This window comes from Rhamphochromis sp. 'chilingali' (assembly GCF_963969265.1).
Source record: "Rhamphochromis sp. 'chilingali' genome assembly, chromosome: 18".
Taxonomy (NCBI): domain Eukaryota; kingdom Metazoa; phylum Chordata; class Actinopteri; order Cichliformes; family Cichlidae; genus Rhamphochromis; species Rhamphochromis sp. 'chilingali'.
In genome coordinates this window covers 13,869,055-13,881,738 of record NC_137945.1, presented here as the reverse complement: position 1 = coordinate 13,881,738, position 12,684 = coordinate 13,869,055, and the positions used below count along the sequence as shown (strand labels likewise).

Sequence of the window (12,684 nt, the reverse complement as noted above, 5' to 3'; positions counted from 1 at the left end):
ACATTGTCATTTCAACCATGTACAGTGGTACAGTACAGAGTGAAACGAGACAGCATTCCTCTGAGAGCCTGGTGTTACACATGACATATAACAGACAATCAACACGGGACTACGTAAAAGTGCAATGTGCAAAAATTGCAAAAAAAAAAAAGACAAGACAGTGCAACACTAGACCGAACAGGATGATGGCGTGAATGCTGTAAGTGTCCGTGATGGAGGGAAGAGAGGGTACTGCAATCCACCTTTACCATATCAGACAGTGATGCAGCTGCTCAGGACGCTCTCGATAGTCTCTCTGTTGAACGTGGTGAGAATGGATGGAGGGAGATGGGCTTATCTCAGCTTCAGCAGGAAGTAGAGGCGCAGTTGGGCCTTCTTAGTTATGGAGCTGGTGTTGAGAGACCAGGAGAGGTTCTCCGCCAGGTGGACACCAAGGAATTTGGTGCTCTTGACGACGATTATGGTAAATGGTAAATGGTAAATGGCCTGCATTTGTATAGCGCTTTTCTAGTCCATAGGACCCCAAAGCGCTTTACACTACATTCAGTCATTCACCCATTCACACACACATTCACACACTGGCGATAGCAAGCTACATTGTAGCCACAGCTGCCCTGGGGCACACTGACAGAGTAATAAGCATCAACATTACCAATATCCTTTTTTCATTTACTTTTTCCTTAAGGGAAAGACAATCCCTGAGCTATAGATATATAATTTTACCACTGGGATTTTTTCTTTTGTTGCACAGATATTAGTGTTCAAATTTTAAAGTTTATGGCCATACCTGTGGTGATCTTCTTTCTGAGGAAATTATAATTTAAACAAAAAGGTTTTTATTTGAATTGCACTTTGTCTTTACTAAATGTGAAGAGATTAAAAAACACTCAATTTTAAGAACTGTTTATGAGTATTTATTTATTTATTTGCAGGATCCTGAAGCAGTTAATTGACTTCTTCCAATTTCTTCCAATTAACTTCACACCTAAAAACATTCTTTGCTCACCACCAACTTCTAAGAAAGCATCTGTCTGATTTCATGCGGTAGCTTTTGGATTTTTTTTTTTTTTTGCAGGAAACGATACAGGTGAGAACAATTAGTCTGAATAAAATCAGTTAAGTTGCATCATAGTAAAACTGCTAACACAGAAGAGTCTGTAAATGTGAAGCAAACTATAGAGATTTGGCAGTTTTTAAAATGCTTTTGTTCCTGATCCAAACTTTACTCTCTCAACTTAAACAGAGAAGATTTATGTTTTCAACTCAAAACTGTACCATAAAAAAATGGCCTTGAGCATTTGTTTCCAACGATGACAACACAGAAGCCCATAAATCTTGTCGAAGTGTTTCAAAGCAAGACGTTTTTAAGAAAAATCAGTAACTTGTGACTCTCGTCTTGCCAAAATATTCACTTCTTTTCATTCTGTGGCCACAGAAAGATTAGGAAAGTGTGACATGAGTCAAAGAAATGAGAGAAAACTGTGGAAACTGCAGTACTCAGGCAGGTTAAGAGCCTTGTTTGCCTTCTTATGTGTATTAGCAGGTTTTCATGCCTGGAACATGTTAATCTTTTCAAAAACACAGGTCCGGTTCAGGGCACGGAGCGAAAGTGATTACCGCATCAGGAGTTACCAAAGTCTTTCCTCGGCTTGGTTTAACTGTAAGCAGAGAAGTGCACTCTGGGAATATGGCCATGATAAATGATTGCCTTTTCTGAATCATTCATAACTGCTGGCATGTTTGAAGTGTCAGCTCGTGCAAACTTCCCCAATGAAGTGAGCACATCAGTTCATCAGCTCATAGTAATCAAAGTGCTGCTGTTCCAATCCAAACAAGCTGACAGTGTTTACAAATCTGCTGCGCTGAAATGATACCAAAACACTTTGTAAGTGTATGAACTATTGCACAGGCTAAACTCTTTTCCATCTCAGTGCACCCCTGATTGATGAGCTTCAGATGCTCCGTGGATTAAGTGGAGAATTTCAAATTTGACAGCTGCCGTGACACAAAACACGTGGCAAACATCACAATAGGAAAGGAGAGACTTCGGTTTCACAGCTAATTTACAAGAACAAAGAGAAAAGACATCAGATGGAAAAGCTTAAACCTGAGTGCCCACACATGAGTGAACTGTCCAGTTCAGAGGTCATAGCGTGCCTGCTGATTATTTTCCAGTGGGTCACTTCCTGGATAATCGGCTTGTTTTTTTCTTTTTATTTGTGTGTCAACTGTCCATCTTTTTTTACAGCTGGATTCCATAAACGTGAATCATCAGCACAGGACAAACTAAAGCAGATACACTTCTAACTGGCTTGTGTTGACTCAGTAGCAGAAGCTACATTACCCTCGGGGCTAGAAGTAAAATCTTTCACTTTCCTAAGAACTCAGAGATTTCACATTTTTTTAGTTCAACCCAACCAAATGGCCAACGTGCAACTGAGAAAAAATTACAAGTTTACCTTGTGACAGGCTATGTTTAATGTGAAACACAAATCCTACCATCAGTATCCACTTTCCCTCCAAAGGCTATGACTACATTGGCCAGCTGCAACATCACCACCAATGTGTGTCCGCCATAACATATCTAGTTTCTATTGTCACAGTTTCCATTGGGCCTGCACATAAATTGGTCACATTGCACGCCAGCTCTGTGTCCTCAGAGGTCATGGCCACTTTGCACACTTTATGAGATCAGGACAATTTGAAGAAGCATTTAATTGGATAATTCCAAATAAATGCAAGGACAAGTTTCTTATTAATTAAAGAGCTCCGCTTTCTTTCATTTATTTTCTCTGAAGATAATGCGTGTGTTGTCTTACTGTTGCAAGCAAATAAAACCAGCTGTTCACCTCACAGCAGCTCTTTGTGAAGTTTTCTGAGGCATACCGCTCCTTGAATCGAGGTAGATGTTAGGGTTTTTACAATAGTCAAATCAAGGACAAGAAAACTCGGTTTCCTTTAGAAAAGGCATTGTTTTGTTAACTACAAATAACTGCCTGGAGGCATTTTTGCAATGGTCACAAGTGACAAAACAAAAAGGACTGTATATGCTAAGTATGTGGCAATCTGATATTTGGATCAGATATTAATACTGATACCGATACTGATCTAAAGGCTGGATCAGATAACGATTACATATCGATATTTCTGACTGATATCGGTGATGATATCTGATCCAGGTATCGATCAGATATTGCTAGTCTATTCAGTTCAGTTTGATGGTTTTGTGTTTAATTAATCATGGGACAGCGACAGCCAGTAACAGACCTAATATAGCGCGATAGAAGCTGTGTATATAGTCTGTACATAGCCCAACCATCAAGGCAAAAAGCCACCCTCCATGGGTTCTTTTGGGGTCTTATTCCTGATTTAAAAAAAAACAAAACGGAATTGTTGATTTTTGCTCCACAATATTGAAAGATCTTGCAATTTAGCGTAAAAGGTTTCCTAAAGACAAAGAGTCATATCCACACTTTACCCAAATGAATAAAGTCTAAAGTATAACAACTGTCTGTTTGTGTGACAAGCAGACACAGGGAAATGAGTCAGTCACTACAAACAAGCTTTCACACATTCTCAAATGTCTGACACACTAACACAGCCCAGATGCACGAAACCTAACAAATAAATAAAATATGGAGAGGTTTGCAGCTCAGCAAGCTTGTCTGTGCATATAGTCGGATCAGACCTGATAAATAGAAAAGTTTCTGGAGTGACAAATTTCTCAGTATGAGAGGAAGATGAACTTTCACGAGACAGTGGAAAAACACCACGAGCGTCAGGCTCCTTGACCACAGTTTACCATCAGAGACTCCTTTAGTTTGGTTCCTCATCATTAAAGCGGACACCAGTTCGTCATCTTTCCCACTCGCCTACACAGTTAGACGCAGTCGGATCATACTGACCACAACCACAAAAACAACCATCGGCCAGGATGCTCAGACCACAGGCTGACACCAACACTTTTACTGCTCATAGCAAAATATAAAGAATGATGCTCCAAACACAAAGGGCCTTACCAAAACAGGAAAAATACACTAGTGGGTTTTCAATGAGAAAGGATTCCCTTTGTCATCCTGTATGTTTCCAACAAAGTCATCCATTGTTTCTGTAAAACCTCTGAATTGGAACAATGTCCAGACAGTGTCCACCTTGGTGATAAAAAATGTATCCAAGCCTGCATCTTTCATCAGCCTCATTTCCTGAAACAAAGGATTACACAAACATCGTCTTTTTCATCTCAACATGGGCTCTGAAATGACAAAATAATGTCCAGGAGGCCACAGCTGATGCATGTGCCTTGTTCATTAAAACACCATGTTTATTTACTGTAAATAGCAGCAGGGACGCTATAGTAACGGCTGAGAACACAAAGCTGTGAGCTGAGGTCACACAAACTGTGATTTGGATCCCTGCCTTGCTTAACATGCTCTCAAGCCCTTTCCAGGAACCAGAGTGCAGATCTACTCCAAAAGGGTAATCAGTGAATTATACCTGGCACCAAAGACAAAGAAAGGAGTTCAAGACAAACTTCAGCTTCAGTGGAAGAAGCCTTCAAAGAAAAAAGGAGTTTTTTCACAAGACTGCATAGAGTCCTGTGAAAAACTAAGTGCATCCTTACTTCTTCCAAAGGAATTAAGAGGACAGTCAAATACACTTGATTAACATATCATCTGTAAGTGTGACCACCTCAATAAAAGCAGAGGTTTTGGCAGTTTGCTGGAAATTGTGGTGAAGATAAAGACTGAGCCTCAAATGGAGCTCTGAAAGGGAGAATGATGGAGAGCACAGATTTTAAACCATGTAAAGCATAGGCTGATTGGCTCAAAGAAGGCAGGCAAGAAGATGATTAGACTAGAGCAATGATGTCAGTACTGAGATTGACAGCATGGGAAAGCAGTAGACGTGTAAAGAACAGAAAAGCAGCTTACGCAGAAGCTTCATATTCTACAGGCCTCAGTTAGCATGTTAAATGTTAAAGTTCATAAAGATACAACTAGAAAAGACAAAGCAAGGGCAGTTTATTTGGAAGGGGTGCCAGGAGAATATGGCATCACAGGTTAGTTTTGCAAAGCTGCATCTGTACACACCACAAGACCTCTAAAACAACGGATTTAATGGATTAACTCTTAGTTTAGGACAATGCATCAGTTTGTTAGAGGACATAAATACACACTAACCAATGTATATCTATGAGTACAATATTGCTTCTGCTAGTTAAAAGTTTGCATGGACACCAGTGGATGTTGGATAAATTCAAACTTAAATGACAAAGCCACTTCTCAAGAGTGTTTTCACTACCAACTTTTTATATACAGATGCTTGTTCAAGCTCCATGGTCGTTATATTTTAAACACACCGCTAACTAAGACAATTCACTCCTTTTCCACACACACACACACACACACACACACACACACACACACACACACACACACACACACACACACACACACACACACACACATGATTTCAATTTACTGATGAGCCATGAAAAACTGTAAAATATTTTTCACTGCGTGCCAATACGTGTGTTTCCTGGTTTTTTTGTTTCTTCTAATCTGCCCTTCATTACTCAAACAGAAATAAGATGTTTTACAAGATCTCTGATACACTGTAATCTAAGCCAAGTTGTTTTACAGTCAGGAGGGAGATGATGGCCCAATGCACTGCTCAGATTTCTCAGTGGCAAAGTGAGGGGGCCTGGACTGAATCATGTGTGTAATGTGTGTTTGTGTGTGTGTGTGTGTGTGTGTGTGTGTGCATGCGCTAACAAGTGCACTGGTGCATGACTTTCAGCTTTTGTAGCCATAACTGACTTTCAGGTACTTTTAGCTGCAGAAGAATCCCTGCTTGATGTACATACTTGCATATAAACAAATCAGCTTTAAACAGTTGCCTTCAACTTTGGAGATTTTGGAGGGGTTTTTAATGAGCTACCAAACAAAAGAATATTCACAAAAAGCTTTTTTCCTTTTGTTTCTACACCTAATACCACACTGTTAAAGGCACAGAGAACACCTTATGTCCTCCAACATGTCCACTGTGCGTACTTTGAGGCTTTACCTGCCAATGATGCAATCAGAGGAAGTGCAGAATTAGGGCCAAAGGGTTGTGAGTTCATGGGATGGCTCTGGGGCCCAGCAGGAAACCAACACCATCCCAGCTTCATGTGTGGCCTGATTTAGGCTCCATCTCTTTTATTACATGTGATGGAAACCATACGGGAAAGGCGCTCACAGTTGTCAGTGACTGGGTCAACAGCAAAAGGAGGAGTAAAGACAATGAGGACAAGGCCAACGCTTCGTCACGAGAGGCTGAAATTGGAGAAAAGGTGAAATGTGAGGGGAAAAAAGAGCAAGAGAGAGAGTGAGAGAGGAGGCAGATGATTTAAAGATTTGAGAGGTGGAGAGAAAGCACTGATGGATGGCCTTTAAAAGCCAATAAATCCATGTTAGATTCAACCACCATGAGCCAAGAACCTCTCAGGGACCATGACACCGGCCACATCATCCACGTAAAAACTGGAGGAGAGGGGAAAAAGTGGTGCCTTTGTGGCAGGATATCGCTCACTGAGCTTTGTTTCAAATCTAACAAAAAACACTGTCAAAATATGAGGCAACCAAGATTACATCACCCAGCAGCTCTCTGAGGCTCCATCAGTCTGTTGCCTCACCATGGGGGTGTGACAGGGAACTATTTTTTTCCACATAATCATCTAATTCATCTGTCAGACCTGCTGTTATGCAGAGACGTATTTAAAAGGAAACAGACACGATGCATTTTGCTGATAGCTAGTTGTATTTTGGCTTAATATGAGAAAAATACCAATAACATCAAGTCCACGCTTTTGAGAGAAAACATTTCAGTTTCAGAAAATGTCTCAATGTTTCTGAAAGAAACGTGTCTCAAGGGACTGCGAGACAGAATGAAAAGCAGAATCAATTCATGCAGCTGAAATGATTGATTTTCTGGCCATTTGGTGGCAGCTGAAAACAATAAAATCTAAAATTATCCAATTTGAAAGTTGCTATGTAGAAGTGTTTACACACTCGACGGACACAGAATAAGAGCATCGGTGCTCAACAATCTACTTTGATCTTTACCTACTCCCGAAAGTCACTCAAAGAAAGTGAAAAATTGATGGTTGCTCAGTAATTGCAATGAATTTTTTTCCAGTTTTGGCAACCAAAAGCAAGCAGTTGCAGCAATCGGCTGGAGTTTATACACACAAACAGATGGGCAACATGTTGCAAGTATAGTTAAGGTCAGTCTGCACCAAATAATGCAACTTGTCTGTGATGTATCGTTGTGCAACAGGAGACTCGACTTGACTAGTTGCATTCTTGTTATATTCCTGTAAAGGCAAAAAGATCCATGCTGTTTTGTAGTTAAATGTATGCAACTATTTGTGGTGGGATTTTTGAATTACTGCTGTATGTACACAACAACAGATTTACAATCAATGGCAAAAATTGTGTGATATTTGCTGATTGATCACAAGCAGATTCCATGCAATTTCCAATTTGACCCCATTTAATCACAAACTGATTGCAGACTTTTAGCCATTTTATCGCCATCTTCATGCATGCAAGACAGTGACTGAATACGAGTGGTTGCAGACCTGGTCCCTGTTTTTGAAGCAACCATTCTAAAGGCAATGAGAAGTCAGTTTTGCAATCATTTTGGTTGTGCCAAGGTCTCCACCCACTGTTTTTCTTTTAAGTGACATTAGCATTAGCCGCTAGATGGTCATCAGTGTTCACGAGATAGAAACTCACCTTGTGTGGTTGCTACTTTGGTTGTTGGCTTGGTTTAATACAGCTTAATAACAGCAATATCTGGAGTAATGCTTTGCATGTTTAACACAGTCGGCATTTGAATATATTCAATATTAGTCAAATTGGAGATTTCACTAAATGCTTGTCTGATATTTTAGGACAGCTGTCCCTATGAAACATATTTCAGCTCAACTTTATTGCTGCTTCTTTTTCTTTTATTGCAAGTTCTTTACAGAGCAAGAGCCACATTTAGATTAAAAAACTGTACAAGAGCTTGTGAGTGGCAACAGTGTTTGCTTGTTCTACCTCTGTCTGCCTGATGATGAGTGTCTAGTGAGGTCATAGACTACGTATACAAGATTAATGTCACCCACTGGTTAGTACAGAACTTGATATTTTAAAACCTGATGTCACAAGCAAGAGGTGGATCTAAAGAAAGCAGAATACCGCTGTACACTTATATGGTAGAACTTGCCAATGACCAGGTAGGTCTTCCCTAAATTATACCCTCCTTTGTTGTTTATTTAACCCTAGAAGAGGCCATAATTACCAAAATGAACATCGTGCTCTATTCTGTGAGACTTAAAATCAGAGATTGAGATGATAAAATCCTCAGGAAAGGGTTTCCCCAGGTCATAGATGAAGTGAGCAGTGATTTTCCATCAAACTCCCAGAGAAGCCCCCTCTGCTGGCTATTAAAAGGAATGCAGTTTTAAGACTTCCCTTTCAGACCCAGTCTTACAAGCGTATAGAGGTAAAAGGCATCAAAATCCCTGCCGGAGCTGAGTTTATTATTATAAGTGACTTCTCTGCCAGTACATATAGACTAATTTATAATCCAAAAATACTCATTAGTGCAACTTCAGTGCAAAAGTAAGCTCATTCACTCAACAGAGCTTAAAAAATGAGCATGCCAAACTGGTCTTTACCCATCCTACGATAATGATGCCTCACCAACTGATAGTAAAGGTAGAGAAATAAACACTTCCAAAATGTTTTCAGATGAGCTGCGGTCAGACAGGCACGCAGGCTGCGGCACCATCCACGGCCTCTCCTACTCACCCCCTCCCACGAACCCAGAGGCCCCACTCAGCTCTGCAGAGACTCAGCACTCGCTGCAGTTACACAAACAGGTTGTCTTTCCAGAAATTTCATCAACAATGGAGTGGGGAGTGGGTATGGACTTACTCGGCTCCAGGATTTGGGGCCCACGGAGTGACTTGGGTTCTAGTTACAAAGCAAAACATCAGAGCTTAAGCACTCCAAACACTGCAACTCACTAGTAAGTTTTATGAGTGTGTGTCTGTGTGTGTGGCCCACTGGTTAATGATCATCACATTAGCATCCAGAATTTGATAGCCTTCCTACGCTCAACTTTGAAAGAAATACAACACGATCAGCAAAAAGAGGAGCGACTTCAAAGTATGAATGCAGGAAAGCAGGACAAGAATAACACAGGAATCACTTTATTCAGCGAAAGATTCAAAGGCTGTCTGTGTTCAGTCAGCTGCCATTCAGCTGTCAGAAGTGAAGCAATTAATATCACCATGAAGCATTTATTTCTGCATCATATTCCCTTTTGCAATAGAGGAAAAACTGAGAATCTGTTATTCACTTTCAGTCAGCATTTTCCATTTTGATGGAAGTTTGTAGATCTGAGTTGCCCTCAGCTGCAAAGACTAGGAACTCAATTTCTGCCTGCAAAATCCTCATCGATCAATGCTGAGGTCCCCTGCTGGCTGATTCAGGTGCCACTCAAAACCCCACTACAAAGACCCTCCGTGCTGACGGAGCGCTGGCAAGCGCTTCAAAGAAAAATACACAGCTAAATGTCACGAGTCTGAGAAAAACCGAAATAAAATAAATAACACAATGGTGTTCCTCTCATGAGCAGCTGGGATAATAAACCACGACATGGTATTTGTGGCATGCCCTGGTGGTTTTTGTGGACAGAGTTTTTGGCATGGGATATAAAAGCATCTTACACAGCACATTTACCACTTTAATACGTCTATATATTTAAATCTACTCTCTCTTTTTTAACTATGTATTCTCTTTGTTGTTTAGACATGATACATTTACTTGATATCAAAACATACATGTTTATATGAAACTTAATATTATTATAAACAATGCAGGTTCCTAAATCATCAAAAATCAGCTTTGCAAATATTTCATGAGGAAAAAAGCAAATTTAGACCCAAAGGATGCACACAAAGAGAGTTACACTAAAAATGTCATAAGAACAAAACTCCACAGGGCATTAAAACAAATTAAGCTGCAACCTTCACAGCCTTACTGTGGCTTAAAGATGCGATTCCTCTAATGGGCACTAGATGCCCTCTTTCAGAGAAGAGTCAAAAAATATTTGGAATAAATCTTTTCTTCAAAGTAGAAGAAGAATTTGTGCCATTGTGCTGTGGCTGCTCATCCCACCTTAATGATAATGGTAATAACAACAACGGGAAAGTGAATTACACTCCACACAAAATACTAAAAAAATAACCCAAAACAACTATGTTGTTTATATCAGACATTATGATGTCACATTGCCTAGCAACCGCACACAGCTGGCTAAAATAATTCGTTTTTATGCATGTCTAACACCCTTTTAAAGCATCATTTGTATTTAGCAACAGTTACATTTAATTTATATTAGCAAAACTTTAATTATACAAGTACGCCATCGGGTTGCTTGGCAACCATCCATCAATGGGCTAAAATATTCAGTTCTTTTTTTGCCTTCAAAGAAAATCTGAAAGTGTTCTCAAAGCATTTAATTTCATGACAGTAACATCACATTTAGCAAGGGAGTTCAAATATCTTAGGATTTTATTCATGAGGAAGTTGCGGCAACAAAATGAAGAGAGAGCTGAGCTAAAAGGCAAAGCTTTCGATTAATCAGATGATCCCAATCCTCACCTGTGATCATCAAGTCTGGGTAATTACTGAAAGAAGGCTGTGAATACAAGTGGCCAAAATGAGTTTCCTCTGTGGTGTTTCTCAGCCTGGTGAAGGCCTGGTGAAGAGATGAAACATCTGGAGGGATCTCTGAGTAAACCCACTATGCCCCACTATTCCTGCATGTTGACAGGAGCCTGTTGACATGGCATTTGGTTAGGATGCCACAAGGCTCTTGGGTGCCTCCCATTGTAGGAGGCCCCAGAATATATATCCAACACCCACATGAGAGATTATATATCTCATTTAGCCAGGAAACACTTCTGGATTACCCAGGACTAACTGGAAGGTTTTTTTTAAGGAAGAAGGACATCTGGAACACCAAACGTTTGCCTGTTGCTTGTTTTTTCATTTCATGTCCAGCAGCACAAACAGGTTGAACAATACTGCAGCATGTGCAAGCAGCAGTATTAAAAACAGGTGATAGAGTAATAGATAAATGCGCTGCAGCACAATAATATTAACCAGTGTATGACACAGCTTAACAGACAGCTAAAAATAATCACCATGATGTTGTGCTTTATGTTCATCCACCTATAAATGCACTGAACTACACTTCCTTTTCTGCTGGGGCACTGACAGACCAAACTTTAAAGGACTGAATTCTGGACACTTGACAGAAACTGCATTTGAGGGAAAATCTCTCTGGGACAGTTTTATTACATACATAAGCCATGCTCATCACCACACTGGCCACATCCACCACTGACTTCACCATACGTACAGAGGACAGGTTTTAATTGACACATGTCATGCTTCCTCTCCCGCTGGACTCAGATTTTCTATCCAGATGGTTTCTGCTTGCAGCCACTAGTGTTGCTTGTGGGTAACGTCTGTATAACATTATGGTCCTCGTGGAAGAAGCTGCTCTGTGATTGTAGGGTTTTGTGTAACTAGAATCTCTATCATTTAACAGTGGCTTTGAGGGAACATGGGGGGGCTGTAAAATATAAGCTGATCTGTGGTCTGTGTATTGTCAGGTGGTTAGAGCTTAAAGGAACTTCCATTGTTTTAATTCAGAAGCAAATATAGGTATAGTTTGACTTGCATGCAAATTTTGTGAACAGGCAAAAAAGAAGTGAGTTTGTCATGTAGTTGATGGTTATGTTATCTTTTAGTTTAATATATTTTAAACTAGTATTACAATTATATTAAGCAGTATCTGAGGACAAAAGAATACCTGATCAAAATATGAATTTCCCAAATGGAAAACTCACAATTACAATCACATATGTGAACTTCTCACCACAACAGTTAATTTATAAGAGAAAGAGAAAACCACAAGCTGAATGATCAATTACATGGTTGTACACTTTTACTCCAAAGCCTGACAAAGCTCCAAAGTCAACATTTCAAAGAGGAGTCGGTCTAAGAACTGATAGTTTGCTATGAGAAGTGGAAATGGAATGGAAATGCCTTCTGTTAATGCTGCTTCGTGAGTGTTGGAGTGTCTTCTGGGTGGCCTGCAACATCTGTGGTCGGATGCTGGTGTGTGGTATGTCAATCCGAATGACAGCAAGCCATCCTGGTCAGGAGGAAGAGCTACTTTTTTTCTGCTGAACCCTGTTTAGACAGACACACTCCAGACATGAGGGTGGCACTCTTTTAATTCTGAGTAGCCTGCAGTTATGACGAAACATCACGAGGCAGGAGGAGCTGTCTGACATCTGGGTGATACCATTTGCTGAATGCAGTAATCAACACCAGACAATGGTTTTAAATTGCTTGACAAAACTGTTTGTTTAGAGCAATTAAGAAGAAGTGCTGCGAGCAATGTCTACTCTGTAGGATAAAGGAACCGATCCCCAGGAACCAAAGTGTCTATTTTATTACTCCAAACAGTAAAATGTGATGACCAAAAGCAATTTATAATCAACCTACCTAATCATTTAATCTTTTTGAGTTCCAGCAGCAGACAATGCTAATGCTTCCAGGGTTTTGA

General features: G+C 40.1%; 1 protein-coding gene across 1 annotated transcript in view; it reads right to left on the bottom strand.

Annotated features, from left to right (window-relative positions):
• Positions 1-12,684, bottom strand: part of LOC308386441 (collectin-12-like) — a 48,306-nt gene that overhangs the window by 19,217 nt on the left and 16,405 nt on the right. The gene's annotated exons all lie outside the window — the stretch shown is intronic.